The sequence below is a fragment of the Panthera tigris genome, chromosome B3 (genome assembly GCF_018350195.1).
Source record: "Panthera tigris isolate Pti1 chromosome B3, P.tigris_Pti1_mat1.1, whole genome shotgun sequence".
NCBI lineage: Eukaryota > Metazoa > Chordata > Mammalia > Carnivora > Felidae > Panthera > Panthera tigris.
This window is the reverse complement of record NC_056665.1, coordinates 118,638,369-118,654,584: the sequence shown is the minus strand read 5'-3', so window position 1 is coordinate 118,654,584 and position 16,216 is coordinate 118,638,369. Positions and strand designations below refer to the sequence as shown.

Below are 16,216 nucleotides of genomic sequence, written 5' to 3'. Positions count from 1 at the left end.
CATCCTTTGAAACCTGTTTTTTGTCTGTCTTCTCTGGAAGCTTCTAAGATCTTATCTTCTTCCCCAGAGTTCTGAAATTTCATGATGATGTGCCTTGGAGCAGGTTTATTTTCATCTATTTTGGTTGCACCTGTCAAGACCTTTCAGACTGGAAATATAGGTCTTTCAATTTGGGGAAGTTTTCTTAAGGTATTTCATTAATGATTTCTATTTCCCCTTTTTTCTTTCTGGAACTTTTATCAGATTTTTGGTTCTGACAGATTGGTTCTCTTTTCTTTGTTTTTCTCTTTTGTTCATGTCCTTTTGCTCTACTCTATTTCCTTAACTTTAATTCTAACAATTTTTGTTGAATTTTTCATTTCTATTATATTTTTAATTTCCATGAGCTCTTTCCTATTCTCTGTATAGTCCTTTTTAATAGCATCCTGTTATTATGTTTGCATTATCTTCTTCTGAGTATATTAATAGAATAGTTTTGCATAGTCTGTTTTCTCTGAGCTGATTTTTTTCCATTTGTTGCCTTCTTTTTTTTTTTTTAATTTTCTATGTCAAGGGCTTTTCTCAGATGTTAATATCCTTTCACTGTTTTTTCATACGTAAGAACACGGGACTAAAAAGCTGCTTGAAAGGCTGCTTCAGAGTATAGAGGTTGGGCTTGTTGACTGTGAACTTCACTGCAGTATGACCAAGCTGTTTAGTTGTAGAACTTCCAATGTCAGTGCTTTTACTCTTCTTGGGCTGGTCAGATTCCACTCTACCAACTTCCTGATTAGAGGACGAAGGCCCAGTCATGGAGGGTGGGGTGGTCTCAGCACAAAGTGTGCATAATTTACTACATTTTTAGTATAGAAATCCCATCCTCCAGTGATCTGTATCCACCAGTTGAGGAATCACTTTAATTTACCTTTTTTTAGAAAATAAAGCTCCAGTCTTTTGTGGGGTAGAATAAAGCAGGCAATCTGGGCATCTGACCCCTTCTTAAACAGACTTTAATGAATCCTCCTTATTTAAACTATCTCCCCTGTCCACCAGATAACAATCTTCAGCCTTTTTATTGTGAGATATGAATTGGCTTGTTCTTGGCTTCCAAATTTTAGGATTGTTTTTCTTAGATCTGCTAGGTTCATAAAAATACTAGCCTCCAAAATGTTGTGGCTGTTGTCCTCTTTCCTTTACTCTCCTTGAGAGCTTTTATCTTTCTTCAAAAAAAAAATTGTTGTAGTAGGGTTTGGGAAGGGAAGAAAAGCACATGTATACATTTAAACAATCATAACCTGGAAGCACTCTCTTCCCAAATTTTATTGTTCACTATAGATACTTTCCAGCTTTCTCCATGATTTTGACAGTTTTGTCAGCCTCCCTAGTCCTATCTTGGTTTTGGTTTTGTCTTTACACTTATAATGTTATAGTCTTTCTAAAGAGTAAGAGACAGTGGTAGTTTCTGAAAAAGTAGCAATGGAGAAAAGAATGGGTAAGTACCTATCTGTTCTCTGATTGCCTTAAAGGCTGTTTCCATTTCTTATTCTGTAAACATAAAGAGTCCCATCTATTCAATAGATATTTGCACAATACTGTTTGGGGTTTTTTTTTAGTGGATTTATTTAAGCCAGCATATAGTTGGGTCTTGATTTTCTTTTTCTTTCTTTTCTTTTCTCTTTTTCTCTTCTTCTTTCTCTTTCTTTCTTTTTCTTTCTTTCTTTCTTTCTCTCTCTCTCTCTCTCTCTCTCTCTCTCTCTCTCTCTCTCTCTCTGTCTCTCACAATCTCTAAGCCCAATGTGGGGTTCGAATTCATGACTAGGAGATCAAGAGTTCCATGCTCTATTGACTGAGCCAGCCAGATGCCCCTGCACAATACTATTTTTATAATATACAAAAATAATATAAAGCATGGTCCCTAACAGCAAGGGTCTTACAATTTAGCTGGGAATACAAGCATAAATAACAGGTGAATACTAAAGGAAGTTAGGAACAGGAAGGCTCAATGTGGCTAAAAAAAATTAAAAAAAAAAAAACAACCAACACTTCAAGAAAAATAAAATGGTTAGAAGAGAGAATTAATCATAAAGGAAATGAGAATTCAATGGGATTCAGAGGTTAGGAAAGCCATCTTCTATCCACATTCATGCTCTGTCTTCTGATTATAATCAGATTTTTCCTTAATTTTAAATATTTGTTAAAACTTATTGATTAAATAACAGTTATTAAACCCCTTTGTGTAAAGAAGCCAACAGAAGTTTTGAGGGACATTTATAGCTAAGGCAATCACTGGCTCAGACTGTATTGCCAAGGTGGTGAATGCTAGTCAGTCAACTGCAAAAGTTACAGGAGTAATCTGCTTTGAGAAAAATAAACATCTATTACAAAAAAAAAATGAGGCGTGCTAGGTGCCTGGCACCTGGTTGGTAAGGTAGAGCATCTGACTCTTGATCTCAGGGTCCTGAGTTCAAGCCCCACACTGGGCATGGAGCCTACTTAAAAAACAAAACAAAACAAAACAAAAACTATTCATGAAGCAAAATGAAAGTCTTTAATTTGCAAGATTTAACTTTACACAAAACTTTTACTCACTGTGCCAATTATTCATTTATTGCCTCAGCTCCTAACTCACCTTTCTCTGCCCTGCTCTGTGATATTAGAGCTGGACCTTTGCAGTAGGCTACATTCCTCCTGTCAGCTGGCTGCATGTTAAGCTTGTCAATAGAGAGGGTACTGGTGGGAGACTGCAAGGCTGAAGCAGAAATAAAGAACTTTTCCTCCTTTTTACAGGGTATGGTTTTTCTCCACGGTGACAAGCAGGTTGGCATGTGAGGGTCCCAGCACTATTCACCTTGCTAACAGCGACCTGTTGTTCAGTTTAGTGGCGGGGTTTCCCTCTAGCTGAAGATTACTTACCATCCCAGGGTGGCTCCTCCTGTAATTCACCAGCAGAGTACCCTCGGGCAGTGGGCAGCACGTTCTGGAGGCAGCCATGTCCGCTCTCCAGAGGTCTGAATCTCAGCCTTGTGGGGATCTCCTTTAAGTTTCTAACTTCCCTATGGTTCACTCTCCTTCAGCCATGGGAGAAGTAGTTTTCTGCAGCTTCTACCTCTGTACTCTTTAGAGTCTTCTTCTACCCCTTTCACCTAGTTAATGATTTAACAATTCTTTAAAAATTTCCCTTTTCGAGTAACTCCTCACTGGATTCTGGCTGATACAGTCACCCCAAAAAAACAAATAAACAGAACACATATGATACCAAGTAAAGTCAATTCCCAAATCCTAATGTTAAAAAATGAATTCTAGAAATTACTATCATAAATCTAGACAAATTTCCCAACATCAATTCTGAATAAGACAACCGTAAATGTAAGGTTACCCAAACCATGAGTACTTACCACTGAAGAACAAGAGTAAAGAACCAACTATGTCAGAGAAACTTTTAGATTTTGTTGTGATAAAATCACAAGATTAGTGGCTGACAAGAACCCAATAGATGAAAGAACCTGATTATAAGAAAGCATTTAATAGTGCTTCTCCTGGCATCTTCCTTGCAAAATTAATTAAAACTAGCCAGGATATATGAGTCTCATGAATTGAAAACTGGCCTCAAGACCGCAAGGAGTGATTATAAACTGCCTTAAATCACATTGAGGAAAGTGTCTGGTAAAATGTCCAGAGAGTATTAGATTGGTTATAATCTAGTATTTCCATTAGTGCTTGGGAAAGTAAAGAGTAAGTTAATTAATGTTTAGTAGACATTAACTAGAAGGGATCTGTAAAAACTAATATGGTCTAAAGTATAAAAGTTTTAGAAAAGTGGGAAAGATGTACAAAAGGTAAGCTCTTTCCCTTTATTACAAATAATATAAAAAGCAATTTTCACCCACTGATTTCCAAACTTCCATACGCATATGGGACTACATATAGTTGACAGAAAAGAATCAGAGGTTTTAATCTGGGCTAACTAAGAACAGCAACACCTTGGGGGACCTAATTCCTTTCATTCTATAGAGATTATAAATTCATGGAGAGAAGAGTGTTTGGGTCTATAAATAATCCTTTGCATAGCTACATCATACAGCAACTTGAGTTAATGCCAGAATTTCCTTTCCATGTGGATTTGTAGATTTACGAATATACAAAGGCAGAGACAAAACAGGAGAAGTAAAAGCAGCAATAACACTAGCAGCCAAACTGAATTTTTTTGTAGATAAAGATATCACTGATGCTTTAATAAAGAGATTGCCTAAGCTCAGAAGTGTTCTTGGCTTTTTCTTCCTTTGCTTACCTTCCTGGCACCTATGTGTCAGGTACTGGGGACCCAGCGGAGAACAAATCAGACACTCTAACAAGTAAATGCAATACTGAGTTAGAGTATGGGGAAGTAGATATTGCTGGTAGAACGTTTACCATGAGATGAGCATGGGAGTGAAAGCAGGAATAACCTAGTCTAGCAATCAGGTATGGCCTTCCAAAGGAACTGACATTTAAGCTAAGCCTGGAGTTCACTATGTGGACTCCTTCTCAAGGGAAGGAGTTGTCAATGCTAATATCTTGCAATGGGACAGAAGATGGTCTGGGGCTTGTTCTCAAATTGCCATCATCCAGTCAAAAGGGGCCCCAGTGTCTATTTTTCTTGAGAAATTCAGGGCTCTAAAAATGGTAGCAAGTCACAATTAAGCCAGGAAAAGCCTTGATTAAGCTCTTCCTCCAGCTAAATCCATACACATACAGTATGCTTCATGTTTCTTTCTAGCAGTTAGCTAGGTAGGCGGAAGACAAGTATTGACCTTAAGAAGTGACATTCATGGCAGCGCTAAGCAGTCCTCGGAAGAGCACCCAGGGCCAGGACCAAAGGCCTTCCCTAGTTACCACGGTCAGAGGACTTAGGCCATGTTCAGCAAACAAGTTTAGAAGCAGAGGCTTTGCAATCACACAGGCCTGAGTTCTTGTCCTGGACTCCATCATTCAGTACCTTGGGCAAGTGATCCCCTCTTTCTTCATCTGTACAGTGAGGATAATAACAGTAGCTACAGCCCACAGCAGTGGTATCAAGATATCGATAAGGAACTGAGCAGAGCACCAGTCACACGTCAGGAAATGTAGGTTGCTGATGTCAATAATAAACAAGAATATATCTGCATATGTGGGGTATATCTATACATAGCAGAAGGATAGACAGGTTTATTAAACAATTTAGCTAAGTTAAAGTGATGTTTTAGAATGTCCCATGGGCAAACAAGATAGAACAGGTTGAAAGCAAGTATCTCCCAGCCCCAATCAGTACTTTTATTTGCATTCTCTATTCTGGTTAATAAAACCAATCAAAAACTACTCAAGTTAGAAACAGAGTTATCCGAAACACCTGCATCACTGTATCTTTTAAAACTGATCTCACTGCTTCTAGTGGTCTATCAGTCATGAATACCTGTAATGTGCCAGACACTAAGTAGAGAGGGAGAGAAATAACAGTGAAGAACGAGTCAACAGCTTCTGCCCTCAACTATCAGAGTACTCATCCTAACAAGAGGTCAATTGACCTCCCTACTTACCATTCTTCAGTGGCCACACAGAGCCTTCAGGATAATACCCTGGCTTATATGCACAATCAGGCTACTTCTTAGTTTTCTTTTTTTAGCTTCTTTCTTTCTTTCTTTTTTTTTGAGAGAGAGAGAGAGAGAGAGAGAGAGAGAGAGAGACAGATGGACAGAGAGAGAGCGGGGTAAGGGCAAAGAGAGAGGGAGAGAGAGAATCTTCAGCAGCCTCCAGGCTCAGCATAGAGCCCCACACAGGGCTTGATCTCATGACCCTGAGATCATGACCTGAGCCAAAATCAAAAGCTGGACGTTCAACCGACTGAGTCGCCCAGATGCCCCTCCTTCTTGGTTTTCCATCCTCACCTCCGAACTGCTTACTCAGCGGTCCCCCAAACACAGCATGCCTTTTGCTTTCACCATTGCTCACGCCCAGACTACCTTACCCATTCTCTGTGCAGCAATCACCACCCTCATTGCTCACTGTCCATCCGTAAAGACTGTTTAGGATTACTTCCTCTGACCCCGTCTGAGATAAGTACCCCTCCCTAGTGCTCTCTAATAAACTGTAATCTCAAGGACAAGAGCGTTTTTTCTCTATAACCCCATGCTCAGCAGACTATATGCATATAGGAGGCAGTCACTCATTTATTGAATGATTAAGTTAAAAAAAAAACAACACAGTTACTATTAACTTAGAAACTCTTAAACATGAGTCACTATTCTGACATCTGAGCAGAGCTTAGCCTTGATTGGGTATCTTCAGAAGCACTGCCTGTCTTCTCAGGTCATGATCTCATGGTTGTGAGATTAAGCCCCATGCCAGGTTCCTGCACTGGCAGTGCAGAGCTTGCTTGGAGTTCTCTCTCTCCCTCTCTCTCTCTCTCTGCCCCCTCCCCAATTCTCTCTCAAGATAAATATTAAAAAAAAAAAAAATCTTTAGAAATACTTAAAAAGAAAAAAAAGTACTGCCTGTCTTAAAAAAACAATGGTTCCTAACCTTCTATAGAGGGCTCAGACTGGTAGACACAGGTAGCTGTCTACACATAGCCATTTCCTCACTCAATCTTTGTTAACAAAACCCTGGTTTTATTCAGGTAAAGAGTGAGCATGTACTCAGGGGAGACTCGGCTCCTTGCCAGTTCCAAGGATGAGCCATTATTAGTCCATCTAAACTAATCACGCTAGTCTCACTTCTCTTGACAACGATTAGTTTAGGCATAGGAATGTGACCAAAACTGTTCAATGGCATGTAAGGGGAAATTGCTTCAGAGCTTCTGGTCTTTTTCTCACTGACAAGAAGAAGCACAGAGGGAAAACAATTTCCCTTTCTTAGGATACTGCTGTCATCCTGTGATGTCAAAAACTGTAGCAGCCATCTTGAATATGATGGAAACCAACCTAAGGGGGGGGGGTATCCAACCCACTGAAGGTGACACAGCAGGAAGATGGAACTAACAGGGGTCTCTGGTAATAATGTTAAGTCACTAATTAACCAACCTTAAAAATGAAGTACCTCTGGACTTCTTGTTATATGGAACATCTTTATCTAAGCCACTGTAGTTGGGTTTTTCTGCAATTTACAGACAAAAGCATCCTAATCAATAGAGAGTGTGTTAGTTTTCTGGAGGCTGTTGTAACAAAACTATCACAAAGTGAGTGGCTTAACCATCAAAAACTACGGTCTCACAGTTCTGAGGTTAGATGCTTGAGATCAAGGTGTCGAGGGGTTCCTTCCTTCTGAGGGCTGTGAGGAAAGGACCTGTTCCAGGTCTGTCTCTTTGGCTTTTAAGATCACCGTCTTCTCCCTGTGTCTCTTCACATCATCGTCCCTCTATGTGTATCTGTCTCTGTGTCTAAATTTCCCCCTTGTATAAGGATACCAGTCATACTGGATTAGGACCCACCCTAATGACCTCATTTTAACTTGATTACCTGCATAAAGACCCTATCTCCAAATAAGGTCACATTCTGAAGTACTAGGGATTAGGATTCTGACATATCTTTTTTAGGGGTACAGTGAAAGCCACTGATACTCTCAGCAGAGAAACATACATGTACAAGCACAAACATACAATTTTGTTTATAATTTCAGGAGATCCAGGGACTCTTAGGTTAAGAACCACAGCTACTGTATCTTCCTGAACAAGACAAATACCTGAGCATTAACTACACATGTACAGAAGCTGAAATCAGTAATTGCCTAGGTAGTATAATGCATTATAATGCAGGTAATTCTAAGGGTACTGTGTTATGTATCTACAAAGGCAGGAAAGAGATATTTTATTGAGTGAACGTTATGCTAAGATCACTAGAAAGCTTTAGGAATGGAAGTTACCAAGAGTCTTCTCTTAAAGGGATAAAGTCAAAATTCTTTATTTTATTTAAAATTTTTAGGGATTATTTGGGTAAATTTTAACCTCAGAATTTCTAGCATTAAATTTTTGTTATAATTAAATGACAATACACAATCAATACTGAAAATTATTAATACAAAAAGAAAACACATTTTATTGCATAAATCTGTTAATGTTAAAATAAGGCTTAAAACTTAAAATAATTGAGATCCAACCAATGGAAATACTTGCTTCTATGGTCCCAGAAAACCTGTATTGTCAGTAAGGCTGGAAGGAACTCTGGAGCTCAGAAAAATGGCAGGAAACGAAAGTTAGAGAGAAGAACTGGAAGGAAAACCAGAACCATCCAAGTGCAACATCAGTGTAACTTGCAACATGTGCCGTACTAGAAAATTCTGAAATTTTGTGCTATTTGACTTTCAGGAGCATTCAAATTCAAAATCATTAAGGGTTGTTTCTGAACTGTGGCAATCAGATTAAATAAGTTTGATTTCTGCTCTCTAGAGGTAAATAACTTAAGGTAGCAGTAATGATGGCAAATAGACACTTTCCTTCTTACCATTAAAGATTGCTGTAAATCTATGTTAAATTTAAAGTGAAGTGCAGAAGGACAAATCATTAAAATTTTGATCAAGATGATTTGAACATCAAGATACCTCTGAAGTTGAAACAAAGAATTGGGAATGTTTGCAAAACCATCTGGCAAATAATGGACAGAGTCCTTAATTACCAAGACTAAGAAGTACATTTTTTCTTCCATCAGAAATCTTCAGAGTCAAGTGTAGAACCCACACTGAATGATAAGAAAAATGTAACTCTGCCTAGGGGATAAGGAGACACTACATGGAGAGAGTGGGATTTGAAATAGCCTTGGAGGATAAGTATATTTTCCAGCTTATACTGGAGAGAAAGCTAGGTTGGTGTTAAGAAAGCCCTTTTGTGAAAGCCTGAGGAATCTGAATGTTACCTTATACATAAGACCCAAGGAGCCAAAGAACTTTAAAAAAAATTTTTTTTAAATGTTTATTTATTTTTGAGAGAGAGACAGAGACAGAGTGTGAGTGGGGGAGGAGCAGAGTGAGAGGGAGACACAGAATCCAAAGCAGGGTCCAGGCTCTCAGCTGTCAGCACAGAGCCCTATGCGGGGCTTGAACCCACGAACCGTGAGATCACGACCTGAACCAAAGTTGGATGTTTAACCAACTGAGCCACCCAGGCACCCCGAGGAGCCAAAGAACTTTTATTAGCAGGAATAGGACATAATTAGCTTCATTTTTAAACAAATATTTGTGGTAGCAGGGGACAGACTTCCTCACTGTTGACTATGGCAACTAACAATGCCACACACTTAACAGATGCTCCATTAATACTTGTTGATAGATTTACTGACGGAAGCCTTATGAAAGAATTATCAGAATATGTAGATTGACATATAAACAAAGGTTAGTCCAAAAAGCCAACACAAGGTATTTATCTACAAAAACAAAAGTATTTAGGGTTTGATGCCTGTGTTCTGATACTGCTCACAAAGGGGTAGTATTATGATTTGTAACCAAATGATGCCAATTCTTCTTTTTCTACATTAATATGACTTTATCTGGCTTAAGATAAAACAAAGCAAATCAATAACCCTATCTAGAGGAAATAATGCCAAATAAAATAGCATCTAAAACATCAATTTTTATTTCAGTGTGTAAGCCCTTTTCTTGCTTGGCTGTACAGTCTCCAATCATCCCTGAAATACAAGTGATTGGGCTCTTCTGGACCCACCAGTTAAGGGGAGGGAACATTTATCTACCGTCAATTCATGGGACACTAATCTCCTTCCCACTCTTCTGATTACAAGCAAGCAGGATGGTAGAGGAAAGGCCTCAACAGAAGCTTTAAAAATAAATAAATAAACCCAGCCCCTTCTGCTCCAGGAATACAGAAAAGATTGGCATTAATACAAGAGAAAGTGATCTGTCCAAACAAAAGCCAATCTGAAGGAGGAGCAAACCCCACAAGCTAGCCTGGCATTAATGGCAGGAAGATAGCATACTTGTTAAAAATGTATATTTTAATTTTCTGTATTGCAAAAGGCCCCAATTTGCCCAGGGATCTAGCTAAGCTGCCATTTTCTACTACGACAGAGTCTAATCTTTATTTAATGGATTTAGCATCTATCTTTACTAGAGTGGTCTCTAAGGAAAAGGGGAGGGGAGAATGAAGGGGCAGAGAAGAGATGATCAGATCCCCCCTCCCCCTTTCATCCATCCGGCGCTCATGTTTGTGTTCAAAATTCAATTACCTCCTTATTGATACTTCACAGAGATATTTAAGCTGCAAACATGAAGCCCTGATTTCCCAAGGGGCCATGCCCCTCTCTATTTCACTGCTCTGCTTCCCCCTGGGTGAATTCCTGAGGCGTCCATATTAATAGGCAATCAGTCACAATTCATTTATTAAACAGCTAGCAAGGTTTATCAGCCTGCCCTGATTAGCCCGAAGAAACCACTGAATTCCTAATTTATTTATGGAAATGCAAGTGTCTTTTTGAATTCCATTCAGGAGCTGCAGGAGTGTTTTGGTCGCAGCATACTGCAATCTAACAGGCAGCACCAGCACACCAGCAGCAGGGAAGCTTTCCAGGAAGAAGGGGGCAACCAGAAGGCAAAGAGCCAGGGACATACACTGCAGAGATTCTTCTCCTGGCCACGGGATTTGGGTCCACATAATCCTTGGATTAGTACTTATTTGATTGCTTTCTGTTTACATAAAAGAGTTTGAAATGTTGTCACCAGGCAGCTATTACTATCCACTGTAACAAAAATCAATCTCAGGGATGCTGCTTTTTGATTGGCAGAAAAGTGGCCCTTAATGGAGTAGAATTGAGGACCTCGGTGAGTTAAAAGACAATCATTCTCAGCAGAGTTAAGACACCAACAAACCTAAACCACGAAAATAATACTTTTCAAGCATTCATCTTAGAATAGTAACTAAACCAGACCCCATTTTAATCTTCTACTATTCTAGGCTGTCGTGACAAAACAGCTTTTCAGATGATTTCCACAATTCTAATCAATTAACAATTCACCCAAAATTGCCCATTACTAATTAAAAGGCCAATTCAGAGTAAATAAAGCTCTAAAGAGTAACATTTAAACCAATGCTAACTGCCCCAACAGGTGCAATTAGAAAAGAAATGGTTTTAGGGACATGAGCAGATCATACAACCTAGACTCGTTTTCAGCCAGAATTAGGACTGACTTCTTCTGAAAAAGCATAATATACAAAAAATATAACGAATGTAGCCAATGTTTCAATGCCAACAAAGAATATTAATGCTTATCTCTGTGTGGGTTATCCACAGCCAATATTTTCAAATCCCAATCTGCCTTCCTCAGAGTTCACTATGATTAAGAGCAACCTCCCTGCATAACCTAGTATATGCAGTGAAAGGCAAACCATAACTGTAAGAAGAACATCAAATCCCAATTGGGGAACATTCTACAATGTACCTGGACCAGTATGTCCTCCTTAAAACTGTCAAGGTCATCAAGGAAAGCCTAATAAACTGTCACAGCCAAGAGGAGCCTATGGGGAGGTATGATTACTAAATGTAATTATGGTATCCTGGATTGGACTCTGGAACGAGAAAAGAACACTAGGGAAAGACTAAGGAAATCGGAATAAAGTATAGGGAAAAATGTTAAACAAACCAAAAAAGTTCACTAATTGTTAACAAATATGTAACAAATGTACCATAATAATAATAATAATAATAAGGTAAACTGTGTGTGGGTTATATGGAAGCTGTCCTTTATAATTTTCCCATAAATATCTAAAACTATTCTGAAATTCAAAAATTGATCTAAAAAACAGAAAGTGATAATTTATAAACTAAATTACAAGGTGGCCAAAACATGAATAAGTAATTTTTATATTTTTATAAGAGAAAGTTGAAGATATACTCTCAAAGTCATTTTTCATTAAAAACACTGTAAGTAAAATGAAAATATTCATATTTATTTGTCTTTACCTGATAGGAACACCAAAAACGTATTTAGTTATTAGTATATTTAGTTAATCACGATTCTCCCAAAAATGTTATCTCTATGCAAAATATCAGTATTATAATTACAACAAATGGAAAGCCCCCTAAAATACACACACACACACACACACACACACACACACACACACACAGAGAAAAATATACCAAAAAAAAAAAAAAAAACACACACACACACACAGCAGCTGTCATATGAAAAAGTAAGTAATTGGGAGAGGTGTTTGCAAAGAAAATCAATATACCCTCAAACCAACTATTAACACTCTTTAGGTTGTGCTGATGTTACTTTGGGTTGTGTTGATGTTACTATTCCTTTCCTTGAGTCTGAACCATCAAGAAATGATTTGTATGTGCTCTGGCTCAAGATGAAACAGGCTCAAGTCAAGAGCACCAACCCTCTCCATTCCCAAATTAACAACTGCATACATTAGGATTCTGTTAATATCTCCAAAGTGAAACGTAATAAAATTTTCTTTTAAGGATGTCTTTACTTGAACTGCCCAATACATAAAAATACTACGTGTGGCCCTGGCTTCTGAAATACTAGGTAGGGAAAAGCAAAAACTAAAGTGCATCATGGCAGGTATAGCATCACATACTACAAACAACTGCTGTGAAGTCAGACGACATGGGCGTGATTCACAGCTCTTGGGTCAGCCCAAACCTTTGTGAACTATAAAATGGAGTCAATGGTCCAACTTACTCATTGCACAGTTGTGAGGCTTTGGAAACTATGCATTTAAAGCATTTAGCATAGTACCTATTAGTAGGTACTCCTATAATGATGGCTGTTGAAGCTATGCTTATCAATGTTTCTCAGCTGGCACCTGATGACTACAGCCAGAAAAACCTGAGGAGACAAAAAGTTATTTGAACAGTATAAAAACAATGCAGAGTCCATCTACAGAGTTCATTAACGTTAACACAGCATCCTTACAGACACTGCACCTACTTGATGCACTTAACAACCTGTATGGAAGGTACAGCAGTTATTTATCACCTATATTTCAGATAAGAAAAATTAGGCATGCTAAATGACCTGTCCAAGGTCAATGCTAATAATGAGCAACGTCAGGACTTGAATGTAGTTCTTCTGACTCTCACTGGCTAGTTTGTTCACTGGCCTTCCATTCTGCACCACAGGCACGTTCTGTCCTTTGGCTGGTAACTCCTGACTTCTCTGTCATATCACTCTAATCCATGTCAAACTCCTTACAACTAAAACCCTTATAATGCCACAGGATTTCTTAAACCCCACTGCTTTCATCAAGCGCTACCATTTTAAGAAAATTTCAATCTGAAAAAAGAGACTATTCAAAAAACATTTGATTTGTATTAAAATAACCAACAAAAACAGACTGGTCAATCACTTTAATATTTCTTTTAATTTATGCTCAAGTGCACCCTAATCTCCTCATCAATAAATTTCATTGACATCTTTGTCCAAGGCAGTTAGTCATTATCTCAATCTTGACATATAAATATTCCCACATACAAGACTGAAAAAAAAAAAAAAAAAAAGACACTGCTCAAATCCTTCCTGAATATTCTATGCATTAACACCCACTTAAAGCCATACTACATCAAACAAACTACCAATTGCAGGCTATCATTCTAGGATTTATGTGGAAAAATATGTCCTCTACATTTGTGGACTCTACATCTTATGGGTCCATTCAAAATAGTTCCTAGTAATATATGAAATAACAAATGAACAAAAATATTAAAATGTTCTTTCTGGTCTACGTGTCCCAGCAGGTGACCCTTTACCACTCTTACTGAAGAAAGTTTCTCGTAGTTACCCCCATGTATCCACATTTTGACTAACACCTACAAAGGGAATACTGCCATCTACTGAATCACATTTATCACTGTTCTTTCTCTATTACAGTGATACCTCATTTAGTGACTCTCTGGAAACAAAATTTTTAATACTAAAGATGTTTATAAAAGCCAAATTTGAAGGCACAAAAAGTTGTATATGTCAGCTACGCATGACAAAAATACCCTACAAAATAAGTGTTATTATTCTTACCCAATAATGTAAGGCCCTGCTTTAAGCAATATTTTGAAATCTGGCTGGAATACTACTAATGCTTGAGAACTTTCTTTGCGAGCTTCCCCTATCAAACCAGAATGGCTTTGAGAGCAAGCATTTCATTTTAACATTCGACTAGCTATTAGACTTGAGTGAATTACTTTCAATTTTTATTTCAGCCACTATTTGCCTTAAAATTTTTTTTTAGTTAACTTTTAAAGTATAACATATACACAGAAAAAAGGAAACATCAGAGGTATATGTGTGAGGAATTTCACAAAATGAACACACAACAATATAGATCTTTATAGAGAACCATTACCAGCCCCCCAGAAGTCTCCCTCCTCCTGGCCCCTCCCAGCCAACACCATACCTGCAATGTAATCATTATTTTGATTTATATCACATAAATTAGCTTTGCTTGTTTTTGAACTTTATACAAATATTGTATAATATGTACTCTTTTTGTGTTTATCTTCATTTACTCAGTGTTATATTCCTGAGACTCATTCATGTTGTTGCATGTAGCAACACGTTCATTTTCATGGCTATATAGTATTCTATTATGTGAATACATCAGAATTTAGTTATTCATTCTACTGTCAATGAACTCTTGGATTGTTTGTAGTCTGGGTCTATTATGAATAGCACTGTTCTGAATATTTTTCTATCCATGTTTTGGTATAGCATTTCTATTTCTAGAGAGTGTATATATATATATATATATATATATATATATATATATATATATACACACACACACACACACATATATATAGCACTGGAAATACTGGGTCACAGGGTATATGTATCATCCACCTTAGAAGCTACTGCTGCACTGTTTTTCACAATGGTTGTATCCACAATCATCTGCCATTTAAAGTCTCACACTTCTTAACAAAGGGTGAATCTTTCAATTGGAAATTGTTCCCAGGGTGCCTGAGTGGCTCAGTCAGTTAAGGATCTGACTCTTGATTTCATCTCAGGTCACGATCTCACAGTCTGCGAGTTCGAGCCCTGCATCGGGCTCTGCACTGATAGCACGGAGCCCACTTGGGATTCTCTCTCTTTCTCTCTTTGCCCCTACCCCACTCATGATCTCTCTGTCTCAAAATAAATAAATAAACATTAAAAAAAAAAAAAAGGAAACTGTTCCCAGTTAGAAAAATTTGAGACACCTGGAAGCAGCTCGGGACTACTTAGGGGAAGAGAGGCCACAGGGTTGCTCACTGGAAAGCATTACCAGAGGTCTCATTAACTGAGACCTTCCCAGACTCTCAGTTCCCCCTTGTGGACTATGACCTATATAGTCCACAGAATGCTAGGAGCCTATTTTGAGTCTGTATCCCATGTCACTATACCCTAGTAACAATTTACCAGGAAGTTTCTCCCATTCAGGTTCTCTTAAACACTCTCTAAACCCTAATAAATACCTCAAACTCCCAGATATTGTATGTTTTTCAGCACAAGCTGTTTTAGTTAGAATTCAGAGACATTTTAATACCATAACGTCCTTCCTATCTGACTACATGGAATGTGTTTTAATGTAAAGAAGTTTCTGAAAAACACTATTAGTAGAATTGAACTGGAATTACTATAATGGGAACACTTCCTCCAAGATTTCTCCTATTTACAGTGACAAAGACTTTTGTCAATAATGTGAGAATACCATGCTGAACTACATTCTTGTACCTATCAGCACTGGTACAGTCTTATCTCATCATGATGTCTCAACTTAAAGGCAAAAAGGAGACAGCTGCCAGAATATTTTAATACCTATGAATTTAGAGAATTGCTCTATGTCAGTCTAATCATTTTGTAGAGTTATAAAAATATATGCTACAAAAGTGGTGCTATAAGTATGTGTCCTTATGTAGCTGAGGGTAATAAAACACTGCACAGCCCTGGGTCAAAGTATGCCAAGCCAAAACTGATATACATCAGTGCTGCTGTAGGTTCTAAAATTGTTCTGGCTAATCTTTTTAAAGGACTCTTATTTGTTTGTTTTATATTTTAATGGTTTATTTATTTTTGAGACAGAAAGAGACAGAGCATAAGCAGGGGAGGGGCAGAGAGAGCGAGACACAGAATCCGAAGCAGGCTCCAGGCTCTGAGCTGTCAGCACAGGGCCCGACGTGGGGCTCGAACTCACAAACCGTGAGATCACGACCTGAGCCGAAGTTGAACACCTAACCGACTGAGCCACCCAGGCGCCCCAGGACTCTTGTTTATTTAACCAAGAATTAGCTGCAGT

The 16,216-nt window shown here is 38.1% G+C and overlaps 1 protein-coding gene across 3 annotated transcripts in view; it reads right to left on the bottom strand.

Annotated features, from left to right (window-relative positions):
• LIN52 (lin-52 DREAM MuvB core complex component) overlaps window positions 1-16,216 on the bottom strand; it is a 109,863-nt gene that overhangs the window by 36,298 nt on the left and 57,349 nt on the right. The window contains exon 6 of one of the 3 annotated variants that reach the window (XR_006218988.1): window positions 12,628-12,774. The exons of the other annotated variants lie outside the window; for them this stretch is intronic. The gene's annotated coding sequence lies outside the window, so the exon portion shown is untranslated. The remainder of the gene's footprint in view (window positions 1-12,627; window positions 12,775-16,216) is intronic. 3 annotated transcript variants of the gene reach the window in all.